This window comes from Castanea sativa, chromosome 11 (assembly GCF_040712315.1).
Source record: "Castanea sativa cultivar Marrone di Chiusa Pesio chromosome 11, ASM4071231v1".
In the NCBI taxonomy this organism is placed as follows: domain Eukaryota; kingdom Viridiplantae; phylum Streptophyta; class Magnoliopsida; order Fagales; family Fagaceae; genus Castanea; species Castanea sativa.
The window spans coordinates 9,666,763-9,687,435 of record NC_134023.1 but is presented as its reverse complement, the minus strand read 5'-3'; the positions used below and the strand labels follow the sequence as shown (position 1 = coordinate 9,687,435).

Genomic DNA, 20,673 nt, shown 5'->3' with positions numbered 1-20,673 from the left:
GAGTGGATTTTGGCAAATACAAATCGAGAGAGCCTCGATAGGTATAAAACAGCCTTTACCACACCCTTTGGTCATTATGAATGGAATGTGATGCCCTTTGGTCTAAAAAATGCACCTTCTGAGTTCCAAAATATCATGAATGAGATTTTTAATCCATTCTCCAGCCATGCCATTGTGTACATTGACGATGTACTCATTTTTTCAGAATCCTTAGAACAACACCAGAAGCACTTAAGAGCATTCCTCCATACCATCAAGCTCAATGGTCTTGTCATTTCAGCCCCCAAGATCAAGCTTTTCCAAACTAAAGTCCGGTTTTTAGGTTTTGATATTCATCATGGTGTTATCAAGCCTATAGACAGAGCTATCCGGTTCTTGATAAGTTTCCGAGATGAAATCCTAGATAAAACCCGGCTTCGAGATTTCTAGGCTCTCTCAATTACATTTCGGACTTCTATCAAAATCTCAGCAACAAGGCAAACTCCTTTTTGATAGACTCCGAACCAATCCTTCCCCTTGGACTCCAGCTCATACCATAGTGGTCCAGCATATCAAACAATATGTCAGAACCCTTCCTTGTTTAGGAATTCCTTCTGACAACTCATTCAAGATTGTCCAGACTGATGCCTCAAACATAGGTTATGGTGGTATCCTCCTCCGGCGTATTAATCCCAATACCCCTGAACAGATAGTTTGTTTCCATTCAGGAATTTGGACTCCCACTCAGATCAATTATAGTACTATTAAAAAAGAAATACTATCCATAGTACTATGCATTTCAAAATTTCAAAGTGATCTTTTAAATCAAAAGTTTCTAATCAGGATTGATTGTAAATGCGCAAAACACGTTTTAGAAAAAGATGTTCAAAACATTGCATCAAAACGATTTTTGCACGATGGCAAGCCATCCTTTCAATCTTTGACTTTGATATAGAATTCATTGAAGGAAGCCAAAACAGTATCACGATTTCCTAACCCGTGAATTTTTGCGAGTCACGACCAAGATGTCCGGGAAAAAACCACAACAACCCCAACCCCCTAAATTATCCAAACAGCAAAACCTTGTTAGTACTAGCCAAACACAGAGCTCACAAAAAGTTGTACCTATCACCCCCAGCCAAATTGTCCCAATTTCACAAGCAAAAAACCCCAAACAAGATACCCCTGCATCACCATCAAGTATTGCCAATCGTTATTTGGTTTCATCAATCCCAAAACCAAATTATGAAAGGCCACCATATGGCCAGACCAGCTACAGCTCAGCCTTAGCCTCCCCAGCACCCAAAGCAACCAACCCTTATCAGATAGAAGAACATTTCAGCCATATCCAAACTCAGAGGCCTTCTTCCTATCCAACCCAAAGAGAAGGACAGTCCTCTTATGTCAAAAAGACCTTTACCCGGCATATCTCTTATATTGAACCCCACCGGCTCATATAACGGATCCGCTTAGCCCTAGCCATGGAAGTTTTGCCACCAAACTGGCATTTCTTACCCAAACATCCAGAGAAAAATATCCAGTTCTATAAGAGCATCCTCACCCAGGAAAAGTCTGCTCAAATAGAAAACATCTACAGCAAAGGGGACCCCCCAATAGTCCTCTATCACAAGTTCATCATCACCGGTTTCATCAGTAGTAAAGAATGGGGACAGCATCCTTCTTTGTTAAGGATCCTCAAAAACTACAGATCTCCATCAGGCTCAATACTCCATTACAGTTATTATGACTACATGGATGCTTTTGAAAAAGTACTCTTCTTCCAGAACCAAAAATTCAACCATTCATGGTTCTTAATGTTCAGCAAAGATTTTGGTAGCCAGACCCCCTCCTGGTTCCTTAAATGGTGGGAGATGTTTGGATCCATCCCCCAGATCTTCCCAGAACCACTACAAGATGCTTTGAGGTATTTTGACTCATGGTGCATCTCCTCTAATCACAGATCACAGTTTCCAGTAATCTTAATTTTCTCCCAGAGGTACAAAGTCCACTGGATCAACATGTGGAAATATACAATTAACAGCAACCTCTTGGACCGGGAATTTTCAGTCAAATGGTGGGACAGCCTCAGGATCAATCCAATCATCAATCAGGTTTATAAGGATTATCCTCCCCCGGTACGAAACCCATTGCCCACGGGACAAGATCTCGGTCTAGCCTAGACTCGTCCGGATATCCGGAAAATCTAGCAAAGAGTTGAAAGAATTAGCCCGGCGGCTAATAGCTCACTCACAACGGCTAGAATCGAAGAACAGGTCTCTCCCAATCGCTTCGAAGGATCGGTCAACCACGATCCACCGGATCCATTCCAAGATTCCCAAGACCCTTACGGCGGGTATAACTTGGACGGCGATTAGAGAATATCCCGACAAAGCAACTCGGGATAAAAACCCGATTCGGTTACTATTCAAAATCAAGCACCAACCACCGATATGAACAGTACCCGCATCATGAACAAGACCCGCACCAGATTCCCCGACAGTTACTATTTCAACGGTGACCGAATGCGAAAAGCAAGGGGACAAATCACTGTAGCATGAACAGTGAAAGTTTTACTGTTCACAGACACAATCATCAAAAGATACTGTTGCTTTCGGTGGAATTAACTTTCACCTCAGTAAAAGCAATTTACCTTCCGGATTTTCAGCAATCATCCAGCAGCATCCAAGGCCTCCTCCAGCCTATTTAAGGAAGCCATTCCTCCATTCTGAAGCAGGTCCAATTTTAGGAGAAACTTCAGCAACTCCAAAATTCCCTCCTCTTCCAGCCAAGAGTTCAGCTTTGCCTCCTCTTTACAACTAACTTGCAAAACCCTCCAAGAAGAGATCAGAAAGTTTGAGGAAAAACTTAAGCAGGAAGTCTGCTCTGATCTACCCACAGCTTTTTGGCACAGAAAGAGACACGAGGTAGCTCTCCCATATGTCAAAGATTTCAATGAAAAAGATATCCCTACCAAAGCTCGACCTATCCAGATGAATCAAGAACTCATGAATACTTGTAGAGCTGAAATAGAAGACCTCCTTAAGAAAGGAATCATCAGGAAATCTAGATCACCATGGTCTTGTCCAGCCTTTTACGTACAGAAAAATGCTGAGATAGAAAGAGGTGTCCCTAGGTTAGTTATCAACTACAAGCCCCTCAACAAAGTCTTATATATATATATATATATATATATATATATATATATATATATATGTATATATGTATGTAATCTATCTTGAAGTACGACTTTCTCCTTAATTTGTAGATAACATTTTATACTAGAAAAGGCTAAAAAACAGCAACTAAAATGCCAATCCATATCCACTTATTTATTCTTGCATGTCGTCATAAATAGCTGAGGTTCGTAATTGTAGGGATAAAGGGCCCAAGACTATATATTGGGCTATAGGTCTTGTCCGAAGACGCTTAATGATCCTAGGAGAGATAAACGATAAGGAAGATATAAGAGTCAGAGTGCCATGAACAAACTACAATTGCGAAGGTAGTCCGAGGAGGGACGCCTCTTCGGTTAAGAAAAGCAAAGGTCAGAAGGTTTGGTCTACCCTTAAGAGCAATACTTTTAAAGGTTCTACAGATAAGGATAAACATCAGGGAAGCATGGGACAAAGGGAATCTAAGAAATATCTAAGGAAAAGCTGCTACCATCACATTGAATACTCTGCAGCTAACCCTCTAGCCACATTAATGTGGATGTGATACTTGAACAATGGCAAGTAGCCTTACAGCTACTCCCAAAGACTTTAGGAAGATGTTGATGTGATAAGGATCAAAACCAACAACTTTATCTACACATGAAGGGTGGAGATGAATAAGAGAGGGGTATATAATAGAGAAAGAAGCCCCTTACGGGGGAGGGGAGGATCAGAGAATGGAGAGAAAAAAACTGTAGCTACAAGAACTGGACTTGTAATCAAATTCAAAGGAAATATATACAAGAACTAATCTTCTCAGATTGAGCCAAGGATAATTTTCTTTGGATAAAACAAGTATATTTTTGTTTTCTTGTCATCTGAACTTACTATAATTGTTATTCGACTCACTAGAGCCTAGTTTTTTAACCCACTCTCGACAAATTCATTGTATTGGGCTCTTTGGGCTTATATCCTTTGACCTTTTAGGCTTAGGAACCAAACTGTGTCCCTACAATTAGCGTCGTCTATGGGAATTACTTGTGCTTTGGTGAGACTAATGTTCAGTTATGGTAGGCTCAGAGGCAAACGGGGAGGAGTCTGTTGGGTCCAAATGTCAAGATCATTATGTTAATCTTAAGTGGAGAAGGGATTTGAAGGTTAGTATGCACACCTCACACACTAGAAGGAGCCAATCTCAAAGTGGGAGTCACCTCTCCCATGAGGAAAATACCAGGAGAATGTAGCTGGAGATTGACTGATTGCGAAAAAGCTTACGCCGTGAGCAACACAAGGGAACTCCCTTGAGTTCTGACATTTCTTCTGGCGGTGATAGCGATAATAGTTACCGGCCTAGGTTAAGGACTCCCCCCAATAAGTCTTTTTCGTGTGACAAGGAGCTCCATTATAGGGGGAAAGGGAAAATTCCGTCTCACAGGGGCTTAGGCAACAATGCTATGAGCAGGGCCCTGAATCAAATTTTTAAGTCACCTTTTACCCGAAAAATTGAGAGGGGGAAGCTTCCTCGGCGATTTACTTAGCCAACGTTCAGTATCTATAATGGCAGAACAGACCCTGTGGAGCATGTGAACCACTTCAACCAGAGGATGCCTGTTCACTCGAAGAACGAAACCCTGATGTGCAAGGTGTTCCCATCTAGTTTAGGGCCTGTGGCGATGAGATGATACAATGGTCTAGAGGAAGGCTCTATTGCCTCCTTTAAGGAGCTTACCAGAGCCTTTGGTCATCATTTTGTAACGTGTAGTAGAGTTGCTTAGCCTCTAGACTCCTTGTCGTCTGTGACTATACTAGAGGGGGAAACCCTAAATATGTACTCTGACAGGTACTAGGAAATTTTCAATGAAATATATGGGAACTTTGACAACGTGGCTATAAGGACATTCAAGGTCGGCTTGCCGAGCATGGTTTGAGGAAATCTTTGACTGGGAAACTTGTAAAAAGTGTGCGTCAACTCATGGACCGCATTGACAAGTATAAGCAGGTTGAGGAGGACCAACAATTGGGAAAAGGCAAGGCTAAGGTGGTCCCTCAAGATAGAAGGGGCTTCAAATTGGACAAGTATAATAACAATAGTCCTTGGTGAGAGTTTGCTGGGCAATCTAGAGTTGCTGTTGCTCAAGTGGTTAACACAGTATTCCAAGAACTAGTGCATGAAATCCTAGAAAAAATTAAGAATAAACAATATTTTTAGTGGCCAAATAAGATGGGAAGGGATCCCATGAAGCACAACCAAAGCCTTTATTGCTAATACCACCAGAAACGAGGGCATACCATAGAGGACTGTAGGACTTTGTGGAATCATCTGGAGCGGCTAGTTTGAGGTGGTAGGTTAAAACAATTCCTACGTCCCCCCAATGGGCAAGGAGGTTAGGTAGGGTCAGAAGCTCAGAAAGATGCTTCTTCAAGGCCACCTCTGGGTACAATTAGCGCCATTCTTGTCGCTCCGGGAAGGACTGGTTCCCACCCCTCTAGAGTATTGTCCATAGCTCAGCCATTCGTAGAGGACTCATCCTTTGAGCTGAAGAGAAGTAAGATGGAGGCCCAACCTGTGTTGAGTTTTTCCAATGAAGATAAGGTTGGAACCGTGCAACCACACGACAATGCCCTAGTGGTCACCCTTAGGATAGGGGGCTACGATGTGAAGAGGGTGTTGGTGGATTAGGGCAGCAGTGTAGAAATTATGTACCCTGATTTGTATAAGGGGTTAAAGTTAAAACCCGAGGATTTGGCAGGTTATGATTCACCTTTAGTAGGTTTTGATGGGAAAGTCATTATTCCAATGGCCTAGATTAGATTACCGATATAGCCAAGTTCAGAGGTGGTTGAGGTGGACTTCATTGTCGTGGATGCTTACTCCCTCTATACCTCAATTGTCGCAAGACCCTAGCTCCATGCCATGGGGGCTATTTCATCCACTCTGTATTTGAAAGTGAAGTACCCGTATGGGGCCCATGTTGAGGAATTGGTCGGTAACCAACCTATGGCTAGGTAGTGCTTGGTAGTTGCAATTAAGCATCAAACTGAGATGGAGACCTCAGCCCCTGCTGAGCGGAGCTTATAGCAATCAAGGATGCTAGTGTTATCTACGAGTGCGGTGTTAGAAGGGGCAAAGTGTGAGGAATTGGAGAAGATGGTTATAAGTGATGATAAGGAGAAGTTTTTCCAGCTCGAAGAAGGAAGAGCTGATAGTGTTCCTTAGGGAGAATAGTGATGTATTTGCATGGAGTGCTTATGAAGCTCTTGGGGTGGATTCGAATTTCATTTGCCATCATTTAAATGTCAACCCATCTGTCATCCCCAACCACCTCGATTCTCATCTAAACAGCGTTTTGATGCTGTTAAGGAGGAGGTGATTAAGATTAAGCAGGTTGGGCCTATTAAGGAAGTGTTCTACCCTGAGTGGTTGGCTAATACGGTGGTGGTGAAGAATAAGAATAGGAAGTGGCGAGTATGTGTAGATTTCACAAATTTGAATAAAGCTTGCCCTAAGGACCCCTTCTTCATGCCCCGAATAGATCAACTAGTGGATGCAACTGTAGGCTATCCTTAGATGAGCTTCTTAGATGACTTCCAAAGGTTCCATCAAATACCTTTAGCTTTGGACGATTAAGAGAAGACAAATTTTGTTATTCTTATTGGATATTATCACTACAAGGTGATTCCCTTTGGTTTAAAGAATGTAGGATCTACTTATTAAAGGATGATGACCTGGATGTTTAAGCCACAAATAGGAAAAAATATCGAGATTTACATAAATGATATGGTGGTGAAGAGTAAGGTAGAATCTGAGCAAGTTGGCAATCTCTAGAATATCTTTGAAATATTGAGGAAACAAAAGATGTGCCTTAATGCTTCTAAGTGCTCTTTTGGTGTTGGTTCAGGAAATGTTTCGGATACATGGTCACTCATCGAGGAATTGAAGTCAACCCTGATCAGATTAAGGAAATTAATAGTTTGCTACCTCCTTGGAAACCCAAAGAGGTCCAAAGATTAATAGGGATGACTGCTGCCCTGAACCGATTCATCTCTCGATCGGTAGACAGGTGCAGACCTTTCTACCAGTTGTTGAATAGGTGGAAGGGGTTTGAATGGATTGAGGAGTGTGTCTTAGCCTTCCAGCAATTGAAGAAATACCTTCCTCGGCCACCCATCATGTCTAGGCCTAAGGAAGATAAGGTCCTATTTGCTTACATTGTTGTAGCTCCCCATGCAGTAAGCTTGGTACTGATATGAGTTAATGATGGGGTGTAGAGGCCAGTCTATTATATGAGTAAGTCTTTACATGAAGTAGAGGTTCGGTACCTACCATTGGAAAAGGCCATATTGGTAGTGGTGCATGCTACATGTAAACTCCCTCATTACTTCTAAGCTCGCACGGTCGTGGTGTTGACTCAACTTCCTCTTCAATCCCTACTTCGAAGAGCTAATTACATAGGAAGGTTTGCCAAATGGGGTACAATTCTGGGGGCTTTCGACATCAAGTATATGCCTCGCACCTATATTAAGGGCCAAGTCCTTGTGGATCTGGTGGCCTAGTTTGCTAAACCTCTTTTGGAAGAAGAAAGAGAAAAACAGAACATGGATGGAAAATTAGTTGGAATGGTCTCCTTACAAGGACCTCTATTCTAGAGGGTGTATGTTGATGGTGCTGCTAATTGAATAAGATTCGGGGTGGGGCTAGTCATGGTATCTTCTAAAGGGATTGTTATTGAGAAGTCTTTAAGGTTAGGCTTCTTGACCACGAACAACGAGGCAGAGTATGAAGCTTTGTTGGTAGAGATGACTATGGTTCAGAAAATGGGAGGAAATGTGGTGGAAGTGTTTTCAGATTCTAGGCTGGTTATTGGACAAGTAGAGGGAGAATTAGAAGCTAGGGATTTGAGAATGCAAGAGTATTTAAGTCAGGTCAAACATTTGCAATCAGGGTTCGAGTCTTTCACCTTGCAGCAAATCCCTAGAAGCAGCTCCTCGGCACAAAGTTTACCTCAGGACATCCTAGTTAAGGATTTGTGTAGGCTTGCAGAGGTAAAGAAGGAGTGGGTGTAGATTCAACAGATTAGATTGGAACCTGGTTGGATGGGTCCCATTGTTATGTTCCTTAAGGATGACATCTTACCCAAGGAGAAAGGAGAAGCTGATAAAGTGCGAAGAAAAGCTCCTCGTTTTTGGTTATCTGAGGACCAAAAATTGTACAATGGCTCTTTTTTTGGGCCATATCTATTTTATGTCCATCCTGAGGCAATAGAGCCCTTCCTTGAAGAATTACATAAAGGGATTTGTGGAAGTCATACAGGGGGTAGATCATTGTCTCATCGGGCCCTCACTCAAGGATACTGGTGGCTAGGTATGCAAAAGGAATCACAAGAATACGTGAAGAAGTGTGACCAATGCCAGAGGTTTGCCCCAAACATTCATCAGCCTGAGGGCGTTCTTAATCCTCTTTTTAGAACCTGGCCTTTTGTTCAGTGGGGTTTAGACATTGTGGGATCTTTCCCTAAAGTAGTAGAAAACAGGAGATGGCTTTTGGTTGGTACTGATTACTTCACCAAGTGGGTTGAACCTGAGCCACTGACAAGTATTAGGGACGTGGATGCCAAGAGATTTGTATGGAGGAGTATTGTCACTCGATTTGGGATTCCTTATACCCTCATTTCGGACTACAGACTTCAGTTTTACAACAAGGCTTTCAGAAGATATTATTATGAATTAGGTATCAAAAATAGGTACTCAACTTCGACTTACTCGCAAGGGAACGGACAAGCTGAGGTTGTCAATAAAGTCATAGTAAATGAACTCAAAAAGAGGTTGGACGATGCCAAAGGCAAATGGGTAGAAGAGTTGTCACATTTTCTTTGGACATATTGGACTACCCCTCGTAGGTCAACATGGGAAAACCTTTTTCATTGACTTATGTGGCCGAGGTTGTAATTCCCCTAGAGACTGGATTCCCGACACTGAGGACAAGCTTGTTCACTCCAGGCAGTAATGATGGGTTATTAAAGAGGAGCTTGGAGCAAAGATAAAATGCCATGGTTCCGTTAGCGTATTACCAACAAAAGCTTAAGCAGGGGTACAACTCAAATGTGAAGGTAAGACCATTAGCTCCTAGAGACTTGATATTGTGAAAGGTTTTAGGTATTGCAAAGAACCCAGCATGGGGGAACTTAGGGCCTAATTGAGAAGGACCATACCATATCACCTCGATGGTTGGTATAGGTGCATATTTCCTGGAAGATCTAGATGAAAATGTTGTACCACGCCTCTAGAATGTAAATAACCTGCAAAAGTATTTCTATTAATGAAAGGCATTTCTGCCATCTACCATGTTTTTACTTATAACATTATTTGTTGCTTTGATTATCTACTTTAAGTGTTAAACAGAACCTTGGTAATGTCTAGCTCCTCGGACCACGTACCTTGGGTAAATTAATACTTCTTATTATTTGTTTAAGTGTTAAATAGAACCTTGGTTATGTCTAGTTCCTCGGATCACCTACTTTGGGTAAATTAGCACTACTAAACATTTAACTTAGTGTTAAACAAAACTTTGGTTATATCTGGTTCCTCGGACCACCTACCTTGGGTGAATTAATACTTATTATTATTTGTAAGTATTAAACAGAACCTTGGTTATGTCTGGTTCCTCAGACAACCTACTTTGGGTAAATTAGCACTACTAAACATTAAACTAACTGTTAAACAAAACCTTGATTATGTCTGGTTCCTCAAACCACCTACTTTGGGTAAATTAGTACTACTAAATATTTAACTAAGTGTTAAACAGAACCTTGGTTATGTCTGGTTCCTCGGACCACCTGCCTTGGGTAAATTAGCATTACTAAATATTTAACTAAGTGTTAAACAGAACCTTGGTTATGCTTGGTTCCTCGAACTAACTATCTTGGGTAAATTAGCACTACTAAACATTTAACTAAGTGTTAGACAGGACCTCGACCATGTCAGATTCCTTGGATCATATGCCTTGGAAAGGTTAGTAACAAGCTTAGCTATGGTGTATAATCAAAATCCCCATTAAGGTAATTTTAGAGAAGGGGAACGCTTGAGCATAACTTAAAGCATTTGCAAGTATGTCCACAATCAATTCATAAGCTAACTGTCATTTACAATTCTTTGAATCTACTGCTAAAGGGAAGGTTATGTGGAACCATGGATGGATAGATACTCCACCATTCTCTGAGATCAATACAAGGTCCAGTGATATGTAGGGTCCTCCATGTTAATTAAGCTTAAGGTATGTTTTTGAAGTTAATGGTATATTTTGTTGAGGTTATAAACTTGGATGGTTCAGCCTGATCTGTTGTTGATTGTATGGGATGTGGCAACTACATTATCACTTATACAAATAACTGAATTAAGTTATATTTCGTTTGTATCTTGATGAAGTGTGAAGTAAAGTGGAAGCTATGTTAGAACTTGAATAAATATCACAAGAGTAAAATAAAAGCTTGTAATTGTCATTAAACTGAGCCTTAAGAGAAAGGCAATTTGATTACAAATTTTGGAAACAAAGACAAGAGTAAAAAACAAAGAAAAAACGAAAAAGAAAAACAAACTATTCTAAGAACTATTTGATCTTAAGTACAAGCTTGTCTTTTATTGGGGGCTTGGCAAGCTAGGTAGGGGTTGTAGTTGAGGATGCTGGACCTTTACCCTTGAGGTCATCCTTGGTAGGCAGATGAAGAGTAGCCAGGATGATCTCCATGTTGTGGGAGGCCTCTTTCTCCTTGGAGGGGTCCTTAGGGGTAGTTGGAGCTAAGTGGAATCAAGAACCACCCCTGTGGTTATGTCTGCTTCCTCTTCAGCAACTCCAGGCTGCCCTGCCTCTCTAGAAGGGCTATCAGAAGAAAGAGGGGCCTTGGCCAGGCTGTCCTCGCCAGCATCAGCCTCCTTTGAAGTAGTGTCAGCCTAAGAGCCCGAGGAGCTTAAGGTGAAAATGGGAAGCATGTAGTACACACTCTTTGCCTTCCTAAGGGCAGAGGAGGCCTCAATCCGTGCTTGGTTGGGGGCCTCATTCCATACCTAGAGGCATTATTATCTGCACACCTACGAGACCTCAGCCTTGAGGGCCTCCTCAGTCTCTGCCACTCTCACCTCATAGCCATCTTGCTTAGATTTTTCCACGGCTTTCTTGGCCTCCTCTAACTTCTTTTTCAGGGCCTTTATATTTTCCTTGGATGCAACCAGCTCCTTCTTGCCCTGATGGAGCTGTTTATGCTGAGTTGCTTGGTTCTATGCCCCTTACAAAGCAGCTTCAGTGCTCTTCCTAGCTCGGTCAACCTTGGTAAGTTGGGTGTTTAGCTCCTGAATACTTTTCTTTGCCACCTTGAAGGCGTCCACAAAAGCTATATGCCTGGACTCCTTATCTTTCATTTGCCTATGGGTATTTGTCACTATTTCCTCAGCCTTGTGTGCAACTTATACAGCCTTTCAAGGAAGAAAAAGTGCAAATGTTAGAGTGAACAAATATTGTTCTAAATAAAAAAAAGAAAAAAAAAAAAGAAAGAAAGAAGGCAATTAGCGGACTTACCAGGGCGAGGTCCCTCTTCAAGCTAAGGAATACCTCATGCTTTCTTAGTGAACTCAGATTGGCCATGTCCCCAGGCAGAAACAGAACCTGTTCCACAGTATTTGCCACGTAGTCAGCTCTGCTTTCCTAGAAGTCCTTAATGGAGGCATCGGCGGGCAAAAGAGCTCCGTCTAGCACTATGGCAAGAGTCTAGGCTGGAACCCTGGCCTGGAAACCGCTTCTCTTGTCCATAGTGGTCTGTGTCACCCTGGCTTGTTTAGCCCCTTCTAGGGCTTAGCCTCCTTGGTAGGGTGGCTTTTTCCTCCTTCCACCACCTCCTTGCTTTTCCGCTCCCTTTTCCTTTTATGGTTAGTAGGGTCAGGTCGGTGAACTTGGGTGGATGGAGGGGTGGGAGGCTTCATCTGGGTAGCTTTCTCTAGTGCATTGCCCCCTAACTGGGACTCCATCAGGTCTTGAAGGCTTGATCTGGTCTTATGCTAGAGTACCATAGCATACGGGATGGTGCAGTCTTCTTGGGAGTGGCTTACTTGTGCTGGAGGAAGATGGCTGAGGTCACTGACTGGAATTTCTAGGGATGGAGGAAGGTTGAAAACTTCAAAATCTTCTTCAAAATCTGAGACTTCAACTATCTCTTCTTCTTCCTCTTCTTTGATTATAGGCTAAGAAGGGGTGGCTTCCTTAGCTGTATACTGGAACGGTAGGGTTACTTCTAGTACACCTTCTAGAACAGGGCCTAGATTGAGGAAACCCAGGGCGGCAATCTTTATTTGGTGCAAGCGTGGGTCTTTCGCCTTAATCACACACCTAGGCGCCTGGAAACTAGATGAGAAGGGGATGTAGCCAAGGATAAGGTAGGCCACTCTTAATTTTCCGTCCTTATGAACGAAGACCTCGACCTTAGGTATTTTGTCCAAATCGTGCTGATTAACGAGGCTTAGGTTTGGAACTACGGTGTGCTTATCTATAAAACCATTAGGAAAGAAAAAAATTGTCAGAAAGATAGCGTGAATTAAAGAAAAATTCGACTACAAACACAAACAGAGAAAAACAGGTACAGAAGATGTCAAAGGGAAAAAGGGGTGACATTAAAATAATAAATCTAAACCTAAAAACCCTACCTGGTTTCCCATCTCTTGTTGGGTAGTGGAGGCCATCGTGTCATTCCCTTAAGACAATTAGAAAATCTTTATTCATGCCTTTGTTAGACTTAGGGAGGCATGAGATAAGTCTAACCTCAGAAACCCTAGTTTTTAGATAGTATCCCTGACCTTTTAGGTGGTGAAGGTTGTAAATCCAATTGATATCGTGGTGGGTGAGGTTTAAGCCCATCTTTTCATTAAAGGCATCTACACTACCCAAAATCTTAAACATATTGGGAGCACAGTGGGTGGGAGAGAGCCTATGAGCTATTAGGTAATCCTTGGTGACTTTACCCATGGGCATTCTTATCCCTTCCTTAACAACTTCTCCCTCTAGCCTTCTAGTGTGCCACTCCCCCTATTTACAGTTCCTAATTGAGACCTTTGGAGGAATTCGGTTTTGAGTCTTCAAACTCTCTAGACCCTCTAGGGTGTATACTAGGTAAGCGAATCTCCCTATGTGCAAAGAAACTTAAAGAAACTAAAGAGATGAGATGAAAATGGATAGGCCGAGGAAGAGAGAGATCTAAATAAACCAGAAAACAGAAAAGACCAAAGTGAAGAAAGAAAGACAAAGATTGCTAAGAACAACTTACGAGAAGAAAGAAAGGCTCCTCGGACTAGCTCTTGAATTTTGAGAGTGCAAAAAGTGAGGTAGATGAAGTTTCTGAGCAATACATATATGACAGAAAAAAGCAAGTGGGAAAAATCCCCAACCATTGGATCCCTATCATACCGTAGAACTTGGGGAACATGGAGCCATAGGAATTAATTATAGGTGCGTCTCGGATGCCGAAGCTTCAAGAGCGTGCTTCTAGGCAGTTGAAAAGACACCTACACAAACAGAAATGATGTGAGGGAAGAGCAGAATTGGGATTATGGTGTCGAAATCCCTTTCTTTTCCGAGGAGTAATAAAAGGAAATTTTGAGGGGCTATTGTAGGGATAAAGGGCCCAAGAGTACATATTGGGCCGTGGGCCTTGTCCGAAGACGCTCAGTGGTCCGAGGAGAGATAGACGATAGGGAAGACATAAAATTCAGAGCACCACGAACAAACTACGACTGCGAAGGTTTGGGAAGGTAGTTTGAGGAGGAATGCCTCCTCAGCTAAGCAAAGTGGAGGTTAGAAGGTTTGGTCTACCCTTAAGAGCAATACTTTGAATGGTTCTACAGATAAGGATAAAGATCAAGGAAGCATGGGACAAAGGGAAGCTAAGAAATATCTAAGGGAAAACTGCTACTACCTCTTTGAATGCTCTACAGCTAACCCTCTAACCGCATTAATGTGGAGGCGATACTTGAACAATGGCAAGCAGCCTTACAGCTACTTCCAAAGACTTTAGGAAGGTGCTGATGGGACAAGGATCAAAACCAACTGTAAAGTTTTAGATCCCTTAACAGAATATGTTTAACCTAATATTAAGCCAAGTTGATTAACAAGTTTGTTAATTAAAACTAGGTTAAACCAATATATGTAAAATATATATAATGCGAAAATATAAAGAACACAAAGATCTGATGACCCAAGAAAACCAAACCAATAAAAAATTTAGGGAGGATTTAACTTAGCTATCCTCAAAGTAATGACAACCCCACACAATTTGGACGAATATGTTCAGTCTTTCCACAAAAATGACAAACCCACATAGGTCTATCATGAAACTTATCCTTAGGGAGGTTAGGATTCTTAGGCTTAGTCTCTTTAAGATCAACCCTAATCTTCCTAAGAGGTAGTGTAACTTCTACTGGTTTGATAATCTCACTCTAGGGAGGCTCAGAAGAAGGAACAAAATTTGTGAAATGAGTTTCAGACATCGAGATGCTTTCTACAAAACCTAGACCAGTTTTGTCTAAGAGAGACTTCTAAACACTCAACATGTGATCAAGTTTAGAATTAGCAAACCTATTAGTTTGTTCTCTAGCAACAAATAAATCTAGTTCCAAATTCTTAATCTTATCAAGCAGCATCATGTTCTCAGTCTTCACTTTATCAATTAAAGTACTAGCATCAAGCAATTTCAACAGAAAATCTTTCTTATCATGTTCAAGAGAAGCAATTTTCTTTAAACCTAAATCAACATTCATTGCATCATTTGCAGCAACTTTGTATAGCTTATTGTAAGCTTCTTGCAAATCAACACATTCAGAGAGTTCCCCATCAGAAGACCTCTCTTCAATCACAACACTTTCATCAACTACAGTTGTAGCTCTGAAAGCAATGAAGTTTCTATTTTCATCACTAGCAGACTCGTGATCAGAAACTTCATCATCACTAAGGGTTACAGCCATAGCTTTACCCTTTGATCTCAAGAACGTAGGAAATTTTGATTTCACATGACCATACCATTGATAACCAAAACATTGTTGACCTAGAGAGTTACTAGAGGTTTGACCAGCTTTCTCTTTTGATTTTTCATTATTGTTATTAAGCTTAGTTGGCTCATATCTCTAAAATTTTCTAAGTTTAGCATTGTTTTTACCTCTTGCCCTTCTGTTGTTATTCCTAAGAAAATTTCTAAACTTCTTGGCAAGATAGGCTACTAATAGATCCACTATGAAAGAGTTGAAGTTTGTATAATAGAACTTAGACCACTAACATCCGATTGCTACCTCGTGTAGAAAACTTACTACCATGACCACGTGACAGCTTCGAGTCCACAGACTATTTCTTTCCTTTGATCCACTGCAACCACAAGTTCTCCTACTTGTGACTTTAGGACTCCACTTAAAAATTTCAGATCTTCGTTAAGTTCTTTATGTAGCAACTGAAGCAATCACTAAACTCTTGATATCAATCTTGATTTTGATAACCCTAAGTGTGTATGAAGGTAAATATCTCTAAATCTCACAAGAGATTTAACACACAGCACATCAAAAGCCTCTAAAACATAGCTAGGGTTTTTCTTTTTATATGTGAAGTAAAACATGAAACTCTACACATCAAACGAGCTTGGGCTAAGTTGGAAATTCTGCAGAAAAAACAGTCCGCACGTGGTTCGATCGATCGAGTCTAATTTTCGATCAATTGAGCCTTGCATATTTAGTCCAATAAATTCTGTAGTCACTTGATTCCAAATTTACAATAAAACATACTTTGAGAAAGCCTAAACCTAGACTCTATGTTTTGATCATGGTTTGCCAACACATTACACATTGAAGTTCTAATACATTAGTCCCTAAGGTCTCAAAACCTAACCCCTACAACTTGATCTACACGTGGAGGGTGGAGATGAAGAAGAGAGGGGTATATAATAGAGAAAGAAGCCCCTTAGAGGGGGATCGGAGAATGGAGAGGAAAACATTGTAGGTACAAGAACTAGACTTGTAATCAAATTCAAAGGAAATATATACAAGAACTGATCTCCTCAGATTGAGCCGAGGACAATTTTCTTTGGATAAAACAAGTATATTTTTGTTTTCTTGTCATCTGGACCCACTATAATTGTTATTCAACTCACTAGAGCCTAGTTTTCTAACCCACTCTCTACAAATTCATTGTATTGGGCTCTTTGGGCCTATATCCTTTGACCTTTTGGGCTTAGGAACCAAACTGTGTCCCTACAATCATAGTTTATAAATCCTCTCTCTCTCTCTCTCTCTCTTTCTCTCTCTGCTTTTGAAGAAAATTATATACTAAAGGGTAAATTATGTTTTTGGTTCCTATCTTATACACCTTATTACAATTTGATTCCCAACCTTTCAATTGTGTCAATTTTATGCTTAGCCTTCCACTATTGTGCCAATTTAGTCATTGTCATTATCTTTTGGATAAAAATTAATGACGTGTCCAGTGGCCAAAATAAAAAATTAGTTTTCGTTAATGGAAGAATAAACTAAAATTTTATTTTGGCTGTTTGCCATGTTTGCAATTTTTATCTAAAATATAATGACAGAGACTAAATTGATACAACACTGAAAGATTAAGGATCAAATTAACACAATTGAAAGTGATGATGCCGAAGAAATCACCAGTAAGCTACGAATACTCCTCAAATCGAAGCAACACTTGCGAAGAGAAAATAGATGATCGAACAGAGAGCACCGATGTGGTGCCGGCCAAAAACCCTCCGACGATCAAGTTAGAGTCTTTCAAACAACCCTAGAGTGCCAGAGTTGGGATAATTGTGTGTACCTTTGGGTTATGAGGGTTTTTGGGGTATATATAGTGGTATGGGGCCGAAATAAACGCCTTGGTGAAGAAGTACTTTCCTTTTAGAAGAGTAATTCGTGGATCTTTGCCTATTGTATAGAGCCTTTTCCTTATAGGAATCTTCTTGACTAAAGTCGAACGTGTAGCGCAAGAACTTTCCTTATATTCACGTATGTAGAAGTCAAAAGAAGCTAAGAATGAAGGTTGGATTACTCCTTCAGCTTTTGCCCCTGCCAAGGTCGTCAGCCCACGAGTACCTCCTATACTGCCGTCAGCCTATGTATGTCTCCACAAAGAATGTTAGCCAAGGACCTCTACAATCAAGATCGTCAGCTTTGACTCGTCAGCTTAACGTCGCTACGTAAGGGGCATGGCCTCAAACGTCATAAAGGAGGCATCCTAATGAGACTGGCTGACGGGTTGTATATTCCCGTCAGCCTTCTTAAAAACGTCACTATCAACTGCCCCTCACTCCATTACCCCGTCAGCTGTGAGTGACGGGTCATGGAGTTCTCGTTATTGGAGAAATGGTTCGTGCATGGTAGTTTGTGCCATCTTCATTAAATGGTGGGACACATGGCGTAGAATGATTGGCTCCGTGTCTGGACGGGTGTGTCGCTTCGTCTTTCGCGCCCCCTCTCTCCTATATATACCTCACTATTTACCTTTTTCCCACTTTTTTCGCCTTGTTCATCTTGAGAGAAAGAATTCGTCACTGCCAATTTTATCACACCGTCGATCATGCAACCGTCAACTTCTTGAGATCGTCCTCCTACACGTAAGTTTTCCTTTACCTTTTTACTTTTTTCTAGTGACGCCCTTTAGTGAAGTCGTCTGCCTAGGATCTTAGAAAAACTCGTCGTTTGTAGGTAGTCAGATGTCTAGGGAGACGCCGAGTGATCAATCGTCGATCCGCGACGGAGCGGGTTACGACGAAGTTTTCCCATCAGGTCGTGAGCCCGCGGAGGGCCTATCCTGGTCGTCAGAAAGAGAATCGTCAACTCCTTCTGACGGTGAAGTTGAGAGTTCTAGAGTAAGTGAGGTGAGCGTGATGAAGAAGGGGTAGACGATGAAGACCGGGGGGTTCATGAGAAGGCAGGTATCAGTGACGGGGGTGAGAGTGACGGCAACGAGGAAGCCTTAGAGAGCACCTCGGGATCCTCTGGTGATGACCGTCCCTTCGTCTTACCCTCAGAGTGGTCCGTCAACAATTTTCTCCCGACAATGTCGGAGAATGTTTTCAAAAGTTTGCGGTCCCATTACCAAATACCTGACGACATTCCCATCCGTCTTCCGGAGGAAGGTGAGAGGTGTTACTCGGGACGAACCGCGGACGTCGGCATGTATGATGCCATGTTCGCGGCCGGGCTAAGGCTGCCGCTGACGGCGTTACACCGTCAGTTGGCTAACTTCCTCGGGATATCCGTCAGCCAGATTGCCCCCAATGCTTGGCGAACCTTCATTGGTGCCGAGATCTTGTGGGGTCGTCTGAGCGGTGGGAACCGTTAGCTGACCTTGGATGAGTTCTTTTGGTGTTATCGTCCTCAGCACATTTCCTCGTCAAAAGGAGTGTATCATTTTGCAGTGAGGGAAAAGGAGCTGAAGTTAGTGTCAGATATGCCTGACTCAAATAGGAAGTGGAAGGGCAGATACTTCTTTGTAGAAGGAACAAACTGGGTTTGTCGTCAAGAGGAGTGGGAGTCAATGCCCAATGGTTTTGATAACACATGGGCGTATGTTAGAGATTCAGGTTAATCCCGTCGACCTTCTCACTTCGTCTACTTATTTGATATCCTAAACCATCACTTTTTATTTGCAGCTAACAGTCGTCCACGCATTACCGAGAAGCAAGAGGAATTCATTCGTCGGGTGACGGCCATTCCCTTGGACGAGAGGAAGTGTCGGGATCTAATCACGTTAGATACTCTTCACTTATATTGTGGTGGTCCTAAACCGACGGAGGAAGCTTGCAAGTTGAACGCTTATTCCCGTCGTCGTGAGTGTCCTTCAACTTCTTGTTTTTATCCTGACGCTCTCTTTCTAACCCTTATTTTTCACAGAAATGGAGTCAGCTAAACAAAGGGTTCGAGCTGCCGCTGCGGCCAAAAAGAAACAGCAAGAGAAGGCTGGGGGCGAGTCGACCCCACCGTCAGCCCATAAGTCCATCGGAAAGGTTGTGGCCAAGAGGAAACCTGACGGTAGGGAAGACCGTCCAGGGAAGAAAGCTGCCCCAACTCCCGGGGACAAGTCTTCACGAAGGCCGTCACCTCCCAGGCCCGTTCACGGGGCAGGTAAGGGGCCCATGACCTCGTCAAGCCCTATCTCCCAGGGATCTGTACGTCGTCTGCTGACCCATAAGGACTACGCTGTAGAGGTGATGGAGTCCATTTTGAAGGATGAGGAAATGGACCCTTGTGCCGAGCAGACTGTTGACGAGATAAAGGCGTCAGGCCTTTTCGACCTTACCAGAGTGAGCCTCGCTTCCTACTTTGGTGCCCGACCAATTTTTTATATCCTGACGTTGTCTTGTCCCCTTTTTCTTCCAGGCTATGGTTCGCATGAAGGCTCTGTCAAGCAGGTGCTCTACCAAGGAAGGGGTGATTACTCGTCTGCACGAGCGCGTCAAGTACCTAGCTGACGGTCAGGCGCAGTTCAAGGAGACGAACCGCATCTTGGGCACGGAGCTGAAAGATTACAAGGAGAAGCTGACGGAGGAAGCCCGCCGACGGGAGCTGGAGACGGAGGCCAAGGTGGCGGCGGAAAAGGAGCTGAGTTCCATCCTAGTCCAAGTGGAGACGGCTAGGAACGACGCTGTGACGGAGTTGAAGGATTCGTCAGCCTTCATAGACGCTTGTGCTGCGTACTATGGTGACGGGTTCGAGGACTGCTTGAAGCAAGTAAAATCTGTCTATCCTGACTTGGATTTGTCAAGGATTTCAATGGATGAGTCCATCCCGTCAACCCCTGCAGGCGACGCCGTCCATGAAGAAGCTGACGACAACAGTCAGAGAGACAACAGCGTCGTCCTAGCTCAGCCAACTGCAGACCACTCCGTCACTCTAACTCCGGCAAATCCTCATAATGGCGACCCAAATGCCGTCAGCCTTTCTCTCTCCTGTGCCCAGCCTTTTAATGCCGAAGACGATGGAGGACACTGACGCCCCCTTTAAAGTTTTCTTTTTCTCTCTCTTTTTTTTTTTTTTTGAGAAGTGTAGACGGAGTTGTAGTACTTGACGCCCATTTTTCTGGGCTTTTGTAAAGACATCGCCTATTTTAATTTTAATGTCATTTTATGCTTCAAGTATGTGTGTTTTTTATTGTAAGTCAGAATTATGTTCGTAATGAGCTCGTCAATTTAAGGGTGACGGGGTTTTTCTCTTTCAATTCAATTTTTGAACTGATGACGGCGTCAGCTTCTTTTCCATGAAAACTTAGGGTCGTTTTTTATCATTCCGTCAGTTTCATGGGCGACGCCGTTGGACAACTTAATTGTATGCCTGTTAGTTTCCTAACGGCGTCAGCTTTTCTCTTTCAGCTAATCTAGCTCGATGTATCCATTTGGCAATACGCCCATCATTTCTACGAACAATGTCGTCAGCTAACTTATTATGCCGTCACTTTGAACATAACACCGTTATTATGCCGTCACTTTAAATATAACACCGTCACTTTGAACATAACATCGTC

General features: G+C 42.4%; 1 pseudogene; it reads right to left on the bottom strand.

The window, feature by feature from the left end:
• The window catches only part of LOC142616038 (G-type lectin S-receptor-like serine/threonine-protein kinase At1g67520), a 67,295-nt pseudogene that overhangs the window by 31,118 nt on the left and 15,504 nt on the right, over nt 1–20,673 (bottom strand).